Source organism: Coenobita brevimanus, chromosome 111, assembly GCF_032717465.1.
Source record: "Coenobita brevimanus isolate Jiangsu-jjx chromosome 111, ASM3271746v2, whole genome shotgun sequence".
In the NCBI taxonomy this organism is placed as follows: domain Eukaryota; kingdom Metazoa; phylum Arthropoda; class Malacostraca; order Decapoda; family Coenobitidae; genus Coenobita; species Coenobita brevimanus.
The window spans coordinates 18,994,529-19,007,287 of NC_137064.1; the positions used below are offsets into that span (position 1 = coordinate 18,994,529).

The 12,759-nt window shown below is 40.3% G+C and overlaps 1 protein-coding gene across 1 annotated transcript in view; it reads right to left on the bottom strand.

Annotated features, from left to right (window-relative positions):
* The window catches only part of LOC145417831 (insulin-like growth factor 1 receptor), a 331,769-nt gene that overhangs the window by 159,680 nt on the left and 159,330 nt on the right, over positions 1–12,759 (bottom strand). The gene's annotated exons all lie outside the window — the stretch shown is intronic.

Genomic DNA, 12,759 nt, shown 5'->3' on the forward strand with positions numbered 1-12,759 from the left:
GAAAAAGAGGACTTGATGTACCTTCAGTCCTAGATCTAATATTTACTAGGCAAGAAAATGATATTGACAGTTTAATATATCACCCTCCACTCGGCAAAAGCGATCATGCAGTACTAAATTATAACTTCAGGATAGCATATGACATAGTTAACAGCAATGACAGTTACAAAAAGAGCCTAAACTATAAAAAGGGAAATTATCAAGATCTAAAGAAGTATTTCTTAGAAGTTGATTGGGAAAATGAGCTTAGAGGACAAGATTTAAACGCTGTATATAAAAAATTCTGTGAATTTTATGAAATAGGAGTCCAGAAGTACATCCCACAGCACAAAGAAGCAGATAAGAAAATACAGAAATGGTTCAATACAGAATGTAAAACATCAAAAGAAAGAAAAGATTTGTTGTGGAATAGATACAGAAGACACAATAGTGAAAGGGCGTATAATAATTACAAACAGGCAAGAAACGATTATACAAGAATAAGGAGGGAAGTTAAAAAACAGTTTGAGGAGGATATAATAAATAAAAGTAGTGATCAACCAAAGCTGTTTTACAGCTACATCAGAAGCAAAACCAAAGTAAAAGATATAATACAATCCATTACGGACGAGGGAATCACTTATACACAAGAGAAAGATATTTGTGAAGCACTAAATAAGAATTTCCAATTAGTTTTTACAGAAGAAAAAAATTTTGAGAGGGACTATGTGGAACACACATGTCCACACATACTACCAGATATACAAATAGCAGAAAAAGTAATACAGGAGGAGTTAAGTATATTAGACAGAGGAAAAGCAAGTGGTCCTGATGAAATTTCATGTTGGGTACTACGAGAATGTGCAAAGGAGTTAAGTAAACCATTATTTTTAATTTTCATGAAATCCTTGAGTCAAGGTAAACTACCTGATATTTGGAAAAAAGCAAATATTGTCCCCTTATTCAAGAAAGGAAATAGACAAAATCCACTCAACTACCGACCAGTATCACTGACCAGTGTTGTAAGCAAGGTATTAGAAAAGCTTATAGGAAAAGCTTGGGTAAATCATCTAGAAGAACACAGTATGACAACAGAAAGACAGTTTGGTTTCAGAAAAAGAAAATCATGTGTTACTAATCTGTTGAGCTACTATGACAGAGTAACAAACACAATACAGGAAAGGGAAGGATGGGTGGACAGTATCTATTTAGATTTCAAGAAAGCTTTTGACACAGTACCACACCAAAGACTTTTATGGAAACTGTACCATCAAGGAGGAATTCGAGGCAAAGTGTTTTGTTGGATGCAAGACTTTCTCATAAAAATAGAAATGAGAACAGTACTAAGAGGAAACTACTCATCATGGAAAGAAGTGACTAGTGGAGTACCACAGGGTTCAGTGCTGGCACCAATCATGTTTTTAGTGTATATAAATGATATAAACAGTAACAGTGGAAATGAGAGCTATCTGAATATGTTTGCAGATGATGCAAAAATACAAAGGAGAATTACTAACACAGACTCTTGTAAAGAGTTACAAGAAGAATTAAACAAACTTCATGAATGGAGTAGTACATGGCAAATGGAATTCAATGTGGACAAGTGTCACGTAATCAAGTTTGGTAAAAGTGGAAAAAGACCTGATTGGGATTATAAGTTAGGAAATAAAACCCTATACACATCAGAAAGAGAGAAAGACCTAGGTGTGATTATCAATAACAGACTATCTCCGGCTGACCACATCAGTGAGAAGGTACGGAACATGTATACACTGCTTGCAAATATGAGAATAGCATTCACATACATAAATGAAGACATGCTAAGAAGGATAATAACATCATTCATTAGACCAACCCTGGAATATGCATCAGTAGTCTGGAGTCCTCATCTCAAAAAACACATAGACAAGATTGAAAAAGTTCAAAGGGCCGCTACAAGATGGATACCAAGCTTAAGGGACCTAAGCTACAAAGAAAGACTAAATAAACTGAATCTACCAACACCAGAGGAGAGAAGGAAAAGAGGTGACATGATAATGCTATATAAGTGCATATCAGGGAAGGAGAAAATAGACATAAATGATTACTTAACATATGGAGAAGCATCAGCAAGAGGACACTGCAAAAAACTTCATAAGAAGAGAGGTGATAAAGACGTAAGGAAATTCAGTTTCCCAAACAGAGCAACTGGTCAATGGAATGCACTACCGAATGAAATAGTGTGTGCCAAAACAATACACAAATTTAAGGATATGTACGATAAATATGGTTTAAGACACGGGACAGTACGAGCTTGACTCATTCCTGTAAAGATACAATTAGGTAAGAACAATTAGGTAGGTAAGAACACACACACACGATTGTTGCGTGATGTATGGATGGTGTGGAGGTAATTCGAATCTTCCTGATAACACAGTGAGTGTTCGTTTCCAAGTTTGTTTTTATATCATTTGTCAAGTATGGAGTACAATACTATAGTTTATACACTACACACCATAATATGATTTGCATGTGAAAGAGTAACATATTATTGTACAAGTAAAATGACTGAATGGTACTAGAGGCTTCAAAGGTTTCAGAACTTGCATGTTGGTGTATGTGTTGGCCCATGATAGATCATGTGGGCCTCCGTTTAGAAAGGAGCCCGGTACTCACCTTAAGGTTGCCGAGGTTTCCGACTGTACATATTTTTGTTTTAATAAATCTATTATACCCAAGAGGGACATACAGTACTTAGTAACAGGACCATGAGGCCAAGTATTATGTACACAGGAACTCTTGACTCGCAGGGCACACTGTTTTGTTACAAAGACATATTGGAGGTTACAATGTAGGAGTTAGCATCCACCAAAGTATTATGTACGGAGGAATTCGTGTCTTCCACCACACACTGTTTTCTTACATAGATATATTAGAGTTTACAACACAAGAGTTAGCATCCACCAATGAATTATAATATAATGGAACTCATGTCTCGCAGGGCACACTGTTCTGCTAGAGATAAATTATTGGAGTTTACCATACGGGGGTTAGCATCCACCAAAGTATTACGTACAAAGTAACTCATGTCTCGCAGGGGACGCTGATTTGTTACACAGTTATATTGGAGTTTCCAATGCAGAAGTTTGTATCTACCAAAATATTATGTGCAGAGGAATTCGTCTCACCTAAACAAACTGAAAGGCCATTATCATTATCAACTGAGCAGCAGAGAAGCTGATGTGGTATGGAGGAATGAATGTAACTGAGACCATTCCTGGCGAGGTGAACATACGAAATGTACCCAGTAAGAGAGGGGGGCCTCTTCCCCAGGTAGACAATGACCAATAAAACTTCTTGAACGAATATAACATGTGGGTGATGGCGATATACATAGCTCTTTAGTGCAGCAAGTTTTGACTGACTTCTGACTTCACAGGCATTCCAAGAGATAACATTAAATGGCATTCGTTTAGTATAATTTGTTCTTAGGGTTCCAGAGTCAGGTGAGGATGACGAGGTAGCATGAGGATTGCTTTACGGCATAGTATGTGAGGATGTGAGGGGTCCTTTGTCAAAAGAACACTGATCCTCTCAAGGCAAGAGGCGATTGCATTCAGCTTCTCTGTAACGGTGGTGATAGTAGTGAGGATAACTTGATGAGACACAACAAGAGACGTAAGTAAATGTGCTTTCGGTGTTGGGCTGCTGGCTGAACAAGGCACTGATGCATGCCTCAGTGGCATTGAAGCATGCCGTAAGCATTTTGTAATGAGACATCGCAGAGGCAATGGCTTCACAGAAGGCAAGTACTTGTGAAGAATCGGAAATGGAAGAAGAGGCAGGTGAGGTGGCAGCATCTGGTGGTGGTGCCAGTGGTGGTGGTGGTGCAGATCTAGGAGTCAAGGCAGGGCCTAAGCGTTTGATACAGTCGTGGTCATAAATAATCACCTATCCTCCGGTACCCTGTGCCTCAGGCTGGCTCCTTTATGCCCGGCAAATCAAACTGGAGTAAGAGGGGCTGAGAGAGAGGAGCCAGGGACAGAAGGGAAGGTGGGGGGGGGGGACGAGTGATAGTGCAGGGGTGGAGTTAGGGAGGGGAGGGAGGGTAGGTAGGGGAGGGTGAATGAAATGCGAAGAGGTGGTCACATAATTTGTCTGCTTTACTTCATTCAGGCCATGATATAAAGGAGTTAATATTTGGCAGATAATGCTGCATTTCACCTTTTATGGCGGCGTCAGATAACAAGCTTCAGATAGGTGGTGATTTCGAGGTCTGGCTCGTGAGAGAAATATACTGATGGGACAGACCAAATATTAATGCAGAGCCATCGAGATTGTGTGGGCCAGATTGTCAATGTGCGGAAGCCTGAGAAAAAGAGGACACGGGCCCACCTCCTCCTGCACACCAAGGACGAGTGGGGGCTGTTCAAACGAAACCGGCAAACCATCAACAACATTGTTTCCTTGGTGCCGCGCAGACTGCAAAAGGTTATTCAAGGCAGTAAGCCACTGGACTACTTACTAAAGCTTTACTGGTTGCTTTGGCTTGACCAATGTCGGTAAACATACAGATATATTATAGGAGTTTGAGTAGGTTTTTGTTTCATTTTCCCTCTTACAGGTTATGAAAATACCTTAATTATATCCACGCATGTGCACAGACATCAAACTTTTTTACCTTTTATGCAAAATTATTTTAAATGACCTCTTCACATAGAGATGTAATAAAATAGTTGACATGATGGTGACTATATTGAGGGAGTGTATACCGGGAGGATTATCGTATTTGCTGTGGACACAGCCATGTCAAAGGTTGCATATGATATTCAGTTCCAAAAATTAATTACATGTAAGGGTAGAGGACGTTTCTTACACAAACATTGCAAAAGTCAAAGCCATCCAGATTCAATTCTGCGTCCGAAGTCAAAATTCACGGATTAACACAAATATCTGGCACAGCACTAATGTTTGATCTGTCACATCAGTAATTTTTCTCACAAGCCAGCCCTTGGTATCACCACCTATCTAAAGGTTGTTATCTGACGCCGCTATACAAGGTGTAATGCAGCATTATTTACCGAATATTAACTCCTTTATTACATGCCCTGAAAAGGAAATACACAAATTATATGACCACCACTTCACATTTCATTCTCCCTCCCCTCCCTCACTCCACCCCCGCACCATCACTCATCCCCCCACCCACCTTTCCTCCTCTCGTTAGCCCCATCCTCTCATCTCCTTTTACTCCAGTGTGCCTTGCCGCGCATAAAGGAGCATGCCTGAGGCAGGAGATACAGGAGGATAGGTGATTATTTATGACCACGAATGTACAACCATCCCACAATGAGAACATCTTCACTGTGAGGTGTCTGGTATAAGGGTAGCTGTTCTGAAGTACAGGTGGTAGCAGCAGTGATGGGGTGGTGAAGGGGTGCAATCTGGGCAAGTTCGGGAGGCATGGCTGAAAGCACACCACGCATACTTCTCCGAGGCTGAGCATAGCATGATATATATCCAATTCCAAAGCATTTGCAGTACCACGGCTGTTCATCCTTCATTCAGCATAACAAACACGATGGGGGACAAGGGATGAAACTGAAACAGACAACTGGTGGAGGAGAGTCTGGAAGACTCCAAGAGACAACTAGTCGGTTGATGGAAACGACGAGCAGTGAAGATGCCAGAGAGTTCTTTGGCCAGGGGAGAGTCAACACCAACAGGGTAGTGAGTGATGAGGAATGCAGGGAACTTAAGGGGCCTGTTGACTGAGTTCTGAGCGTCCAACAAGGACAAGAACTCACCACTCGTGACCCAGTCTATGATGTCCATATGTTATCTTGATATACAGCCAAAGCAGGACGTGACAGCAGACACCTTGACCTCAGCTAGCTCCCGATCAAGATGGAATATCTTGGTGACCTCACGTAGCCAACAAAGCTTCACATGAACAGTTAGGTACTCTCTGAAGAGGAGTCTGACATACTCAAATCCTGAAGGAAGCAAATACTGGAGGAACTGGTGTGGTGGGAAGGGGTCTTTTGAGGAATGAGGTGAGGGAGAAAGTGATCAGGAACCTTGCCATGAGAAGAATTCTCATTTCACTTGGATGTTTTTGCACCAGGAGACGATGGTTCACTGTTGACATCCAAAGCGTGTTCCATGGAGCGTTTGGTGGAGGTGGAGCCCTGGCTGACATGATGGGAGGCTACAGATTGAGGCAGGCTGGAAGTCACCACAACTACAGTAGGTGTGGAGACCAGGTGTCTATGATGGTCAAGTGAAGGCCAGCTTCCTAAAACAAGACGTTGTCGTCACTGAGTGCTAGGTCGACCTGAAGATCAGTGAGGGTGGTAGGTTCTCCCTTATAGGGTAGTGTTTACAGCGTTGTCAAGCACCAATGGAGTGGAGTTGGTGCGTGTGCTCAGGCAAAGTGACGTTGCCATGACGACCCTAGACGTCACGCTCCTCGCACTGCACATGCGCAGACAAGACAAATTGCTAATGGAGAGGACTGGCCAGGTGTATGGGTTTTAATATAAAAAATACTAACAAAGTCCAAAACCCTTCAATCCCCAGGTGACACTATACGAAAGACTAGGTCTTTAGCTCTGTCAAGCTAAATGGTGGCAGCTTCCTATATCCTTCAGAATTTCGTCAAAATCCCTAACTGTACATACATTGATACATATATACGTACATACAGTACATACCGGTACTGTACATACAGTACATGCATACTCGTATATAAATCTCTGCAAGACTTTAATGTCCCTTTTTTTTTTTTTTTTTTTTGCCTATCGACCGCTGGAGCCAAAACCCCAGGTCATTATGGCACATTTTTTTCGTTTAATTCGATATTTTTTATTTCTTCTCTTTTCGGTAACCCACAGATAGAAAGGGAAAAAACTAGTAATGTCCTACATCTGATAAACCTAACAAACAAATCCCAAACCTATACTAATGCCTGAATAAACAACCTACACTAACGAGAAAAATACCTCGACCAACAGAACATCATCGACTGCAGATATGTAATGCCTCTCTACATTACACACGTGCACTTATCATCTGCTGACTGTCAGACGAGGAAGATGGATATTTGTTGGAGACATCAATATAATATGAAAGAGAACCAGAGGAGTCCAAAATTATTCAATATACGTCAATGGTGGACCCTAATTAAGAAAACTCAAACAAACGGATGCCAACCATGTATATATATACAAAACGTGAAGAACAGTACTTCGTTCAACAGAACACCATCGACTGAGGGTGCCCAATACTTGCACTCATCAACTGGTGACTCTCAGGCGAGGCACGAGGTTTAATATAGGGGACATCAGTATCAGAAATGGAACATTCAAAACCAGGAACTATTTCAAATACTTCAACTATCAACCCCAATTTAAGAATATGTTATATACATATTTACAGTCGAAAAAATAGCATAGCCCCGTAGTAAAAAAACAAAAAAAAAAACAAAAAAAAAAGTCACATCACCCCTATCAATCCATTCTCCCTCATGAAAGCCATCAATATTTCAGTCATAACAATACCTCCATCGCCCAGGATTGTGGAAAGGGTGAAGGGGATGGCTTCTGCACTGCAGTAATTTATAAGTGAAGCACGTTCACGGATATATCGCCGACAGCGCCGGATGATATAACCGAAAGATAACAACGCATCACAGATGTCACAGTGTGGTGGAAACCGTCCCTCAGTATATGGTAACATATAAGTGATAAGTGTGGAGCTCATCCTCAGTCTAATTTATTTGAATGACTGGTCACACTACCAAGGTATGAAATGCAATCACTACTTAGTCAAACTCGAGTTTATAGTGAATATATTGCTGGCTACCCAGACATCGGCCAACACCTCAATATTGTTGGTTCAAAATGAAACTGCATTACCTAAGTTATCCATTAACCCATTAGAGCCCAGTTCCTCTATAAAGGATGGAACTGGGATTTTCCAAAATTTAATAAAGAAGGGAAGCTCCGGGTAGGGACCTATAAGCTTCGCAACTATGAGCCGATAGGCGCAGGGCAGTACGTTTAGTACCCTTCCAGCAAACTCCCTCGCGCAGGAACTCTGGTCACTAATGGGTTAAACAATGGCAAATCTATCAGTTTCTTTAAACACTGGGAAATCTATCAGTTTCTTTAACCCACTGGCGCCCAGTGTCCTCTATAAAGAAGGGAACTGGGAATTTTCGAAATTTAATAAAGAAGGGAAGCCCCGGGTAGGGACCTATGAGCTTCGCGACTATGAGCCAGGGCGGTATGCTTAATACCCTTCCAGCAAACTCCCTTCCACAGGACCTCTGGGCATTATTGGGTTAAATAATTTGAACCAGCATTTAATTTCAGGCACATACGGTCCCACTTTCACCTTTATAGCTTCTTTAGGACGAAACGTTTGTCAGTATTATCTGAAAATTGTTGTCACACTTTTCCCAACTGATATTTTTTACATTTACATCCCAGGAAAAAGCTTAATTTAAATTGAAACGATTGAATTATGCTTTCTTTAACCTGTTGATTATGCATGTTAACGTGAAAATGAACTGAAATTATTCAGATACTTAGTCAGGGAGAAAACACACACACACACAAACACACACACACACACACACACACACACACACACACACACACACACACACACACACACACACATTCAGTTATCTTCCTCACCCATTTCGCGGACCCCTGGTAGTTCTCCTTCGACTTTTGGTTGAGTAATATTGTTCTAAAGGATTCGATTCCGTTCGTTTATATGGATTTCTTGTTCAATTTTTCACCGTGATATAGCTAAAGTTTCTTATTATAGCTTATTTCAGCATCTTAAAATTAATATGGCTTCCTTTGACACTCTATTTTCTATTGTCATTTATGAATTACTACCAGGGGTACCCGGCGTTGCCCGGGCCAAAAAGACGAAGACTCTAATCTTATTTTCTAGTACAATCTTCCTTTTTACTCCAGAAAGACCAGGTACCTATTATTCTTCTGAGGAGAGATTATAAGCGGTCCAGGAACTTTCTGTTTCAGCTTTCGCAGACTAACATACAGCATTTGTGCGCACTTGTTTACTCTTACCTGTGACCTCAAATGACCTCCGACCAGTGACCTTAAACGACCTCGGAGGTCAACCTCTCACAGCCTATGTTCGAACTGGAGGTCATGTGAGTCTTTATGCCAAAAATTAGGCTGCTGGGTCCAGTCATTCGAAAATGTATTATCGGTGACCTCAAATGGCCTCTGATCGGTGACCTCAAATGACCTAGGAGGTCAACTTCAAATAGCCTACGTCCGAACTGGAGGTCATGTGAGTCTCCATGTCAAAAACTGGGCTGCAGAGGTACCCAGCGTTTCCCGAGCCAAATCGGCAAACACTTTACTGGTGACATCAAATGACCCAGATCTGAATTTTGACCCCCTAAAACCATCCTTGGGTCACCTTGATTCAGAATATATATGGGTCTGGGGATCTGTGGCCCTTGGTTTGGCCGTAACTGACGGGCAACTAAACAAATAACCAACGTGGCTCTTATATATATATATATATATATATATATATATATATATATATATATATATATATATATATATATATATATATATATATATACACACAGTAGAGAGAGAGAGAGAGAGATTTACCTCTTTCTGCTGCCTATCATTACAATGAACCACCTCCACCCACTCTGTCTCCCTGCACTCTACTCTAACTCATTTATCTCTTCTACAGGCGTGGACTACAGTCGAGTGTCACAGTCAAGGCAAAATTTTGCGTTAAAACTGTGGTTAAAAACGAAAAAAGTTCCCTCTTAGGATGGCAAAAAAAAATGCATATAGATCTTCAAAGACTGGTGCCAGGTTATGCCACAGGAAACACAAACACAACCACCAGGCAATGCCCAGATGGCCAGTTTGTCGCTACCTCCTGTCAAAATCGGGACGAAAGAGTATCGACAAACAATGGAGCAGACCGTAGAAAAGCTGTCATGGAAAAATTATAGGCAAATATAAATAGATATTACATTCTACACTGTCGTAACCTCAAAGAAAAAATAACAAAACCATTAAGTATATACTAAAATGTTCTGAGCTTGTGTTCTCCATGTTTTGTACTGCAAAAACCAATAAACTTCATAAATGTGTTATCCAGGAGGGACTATGTTTAGTTTTGAATTAAACGAAGAATTTTTATCCATATGATTTTCAAATGTTAGCAGTGTAACATAATTTTCCTCATTGGAAGGCAGTTTGTTCCATAGACTTCCAACTCAACTGATGGGGAAATATCTATGTTCAAATGACTCCAAACATTTGCCAACAGTTGTATAACCATTACCTTTAGTGTAATTTGACTAATCAAGTGAGAGTATGCGCTGACAACCATATAATCATGTTCTCTAATAATTTCGTATACTTAAATTCATAACTTCCTAGTCTGCGCTAAGTTCAACAGATTAACTCTTCTAAACGTTACTGATTTATTTCCCAATCTAGGTATCAATTTCGCCACTCTTCATGGCAGTCTCCCAAGATTCTTCCCAACTTTTTTTTTTTATAATATGGGACCAGAATTGGACACCATACTCTTAAGTATGGGTGTACTAGTGGATTTATACAAGGTAAGGATACTATTTTCTGATTTACATTCGAAAGCTTTATCAATGAATCCAATTAATTTGTTGGCTTCCTTAACAGCCTTTGTGTACTTTATGTCTGACTTCAGATAATTTATACTAATGCTTACCCCTTTAAACCCAATGGCGTGTTTCTTTTAGCTTATTTTTACTACCTCTATTCTGTTTTATTTAGAAGCAGAGAGAATTTTCAAGTGAAGGAGGTAGATACAGACTAAATATACTCCTTCCGTACAAGAATTGAATGAAAATCGTTGAATAACTTGTTTGGTGGTAATCAGAATACAAAAATAATATGTTCGTCATACGACTGAAGGGTCTTACGCATTTTTTGTGGCTTCCAATATCAAGCTTGAAGATACAGAATATCTGGCTTTTCCATTTTATTGCCAATGCTTAGCACTGTGCATTTATAGTGAAATTCAGGTCCTGTAAACCGAGAGAGATCTGACAACTCCATTTATGGGCTCTATGGGGTGCGGCATCCCTTCTACAAACGCCAAACGTCCCCAGAATAATAAAGTAGATGTGCAGTTTCTTCTTGTGCGTTCAGAGAAAACATGAAAACTGTATACCCAATCCTGCGATATGTACGACGAGTGTGTTTAAACCCATATGTTCACTTTCCCTATTTCATAGTTTAAATTTTGGTGAGGGGGACTGATTCCCCCGCCGCCCCAGGAATCACTGGTCAGGTCATGCTCCCCAATCACATTATGGATGAGAGTCCACTGAACGACATATACTAATATATCAAAGCTTCATCTGCGCCTCTGATATTTTTTTATTAGGTGAGAGGGGCTGACCTCCCTAAAAATCATGACTGAGAACTATATATATTGGAAGGCCTTCGAGATAACCAAACCAACTCACCTGGGAAGTTTCTTTCGGCACTGAGTCACGACCAATATGGCAATACCAGCATTTGTGTAGCAAAGAGTGTTTGTGCTTCTGCCTTGCCAAAATAGCTGGAAAATCTTAAGACTGACTAGCCTGGGAATCTAGTGTGGAAGTATTGCTTAACTGCATTTATATCTCAGAAATAAAGGAAACCTATAAGCAGGCAGGTCGTGGTATCGTACCTGTTAAGACGAACATCATTACTGTGGCTAACAATAAAACATGTGTAGTAAACATGGTTGTCTACCACAAGAAATAGTGAAAATGAATGGAATGTACCCTTCAGTACTCATTATCTTTCGTTATGCCAGAACGGCCATTCAGAGGATATTACGTTTATCAGTCCATGACAGCACAAATAAACTTTCCGGAAGGGTCCAAATTTTTACGGGAACAACAGAACAGGTTAATCAAAAAAGGCTAAAGAGACGAACACAGTGGAATGGTAGGATGTGCAGAGTGAACGAAAGGATTAGTTATGCGAAAGAAATATTGAACATAAGGCCTGCATCCAGTACAACCAGGAATACGAGACTTGTGTGATGCAAGTTGCTGCTGACGTAGTGCAAACTCTCCTTACCTTAAGTTATATATAAAACAATTGTATATATGCTTCTTTTCATTCATCTAGCTACCATACACTTCACAATCAAACTATAGTGTGTATTCAAGTATCAAAATACAAGAAACACAACCCGTGATTACAAGTACCTGTCATGGAGACTTGTCTTTTAAGATGAAAAACACAAAAGTTTGTCCATCCTGATAATTATGATAGTGCCCTACACCGTCATACTCAACATATCCATTTATGTCAGTTTTCACTAGCTGTCTGCTCTTAAACTGAAGCATCATTATTACCTCCATACTGAAACTCTCTCTCTCTCTCTCTCTCTCTCTCTCTCTCTCTCTCTCTCTCTCTCTCTCTCAAGTTTCAAGTCAGGGGAAAAAGTATGGTCTTTTATGGAACGACAGCAGGTATTAATTTTAAAAATGTGTATTGTCGTACTGCCTGGATGAGACAGGTCCTGCCACCTACAACAAGTGAGTGTGCACGGAAGATTAGTGTACAATGATGACAACGTAATGATGAGCAAGGCAGTGGTAAACAAGGTAGTGATAAACAAGACTGATAAGTAAGGCATCGATAAACAAAGTGATAAACAAGGCAACGATGAATATTGTAACAAGCTGGGATGTTCTGATGTACAAGCAGCGAAAAACAAGGCATACTG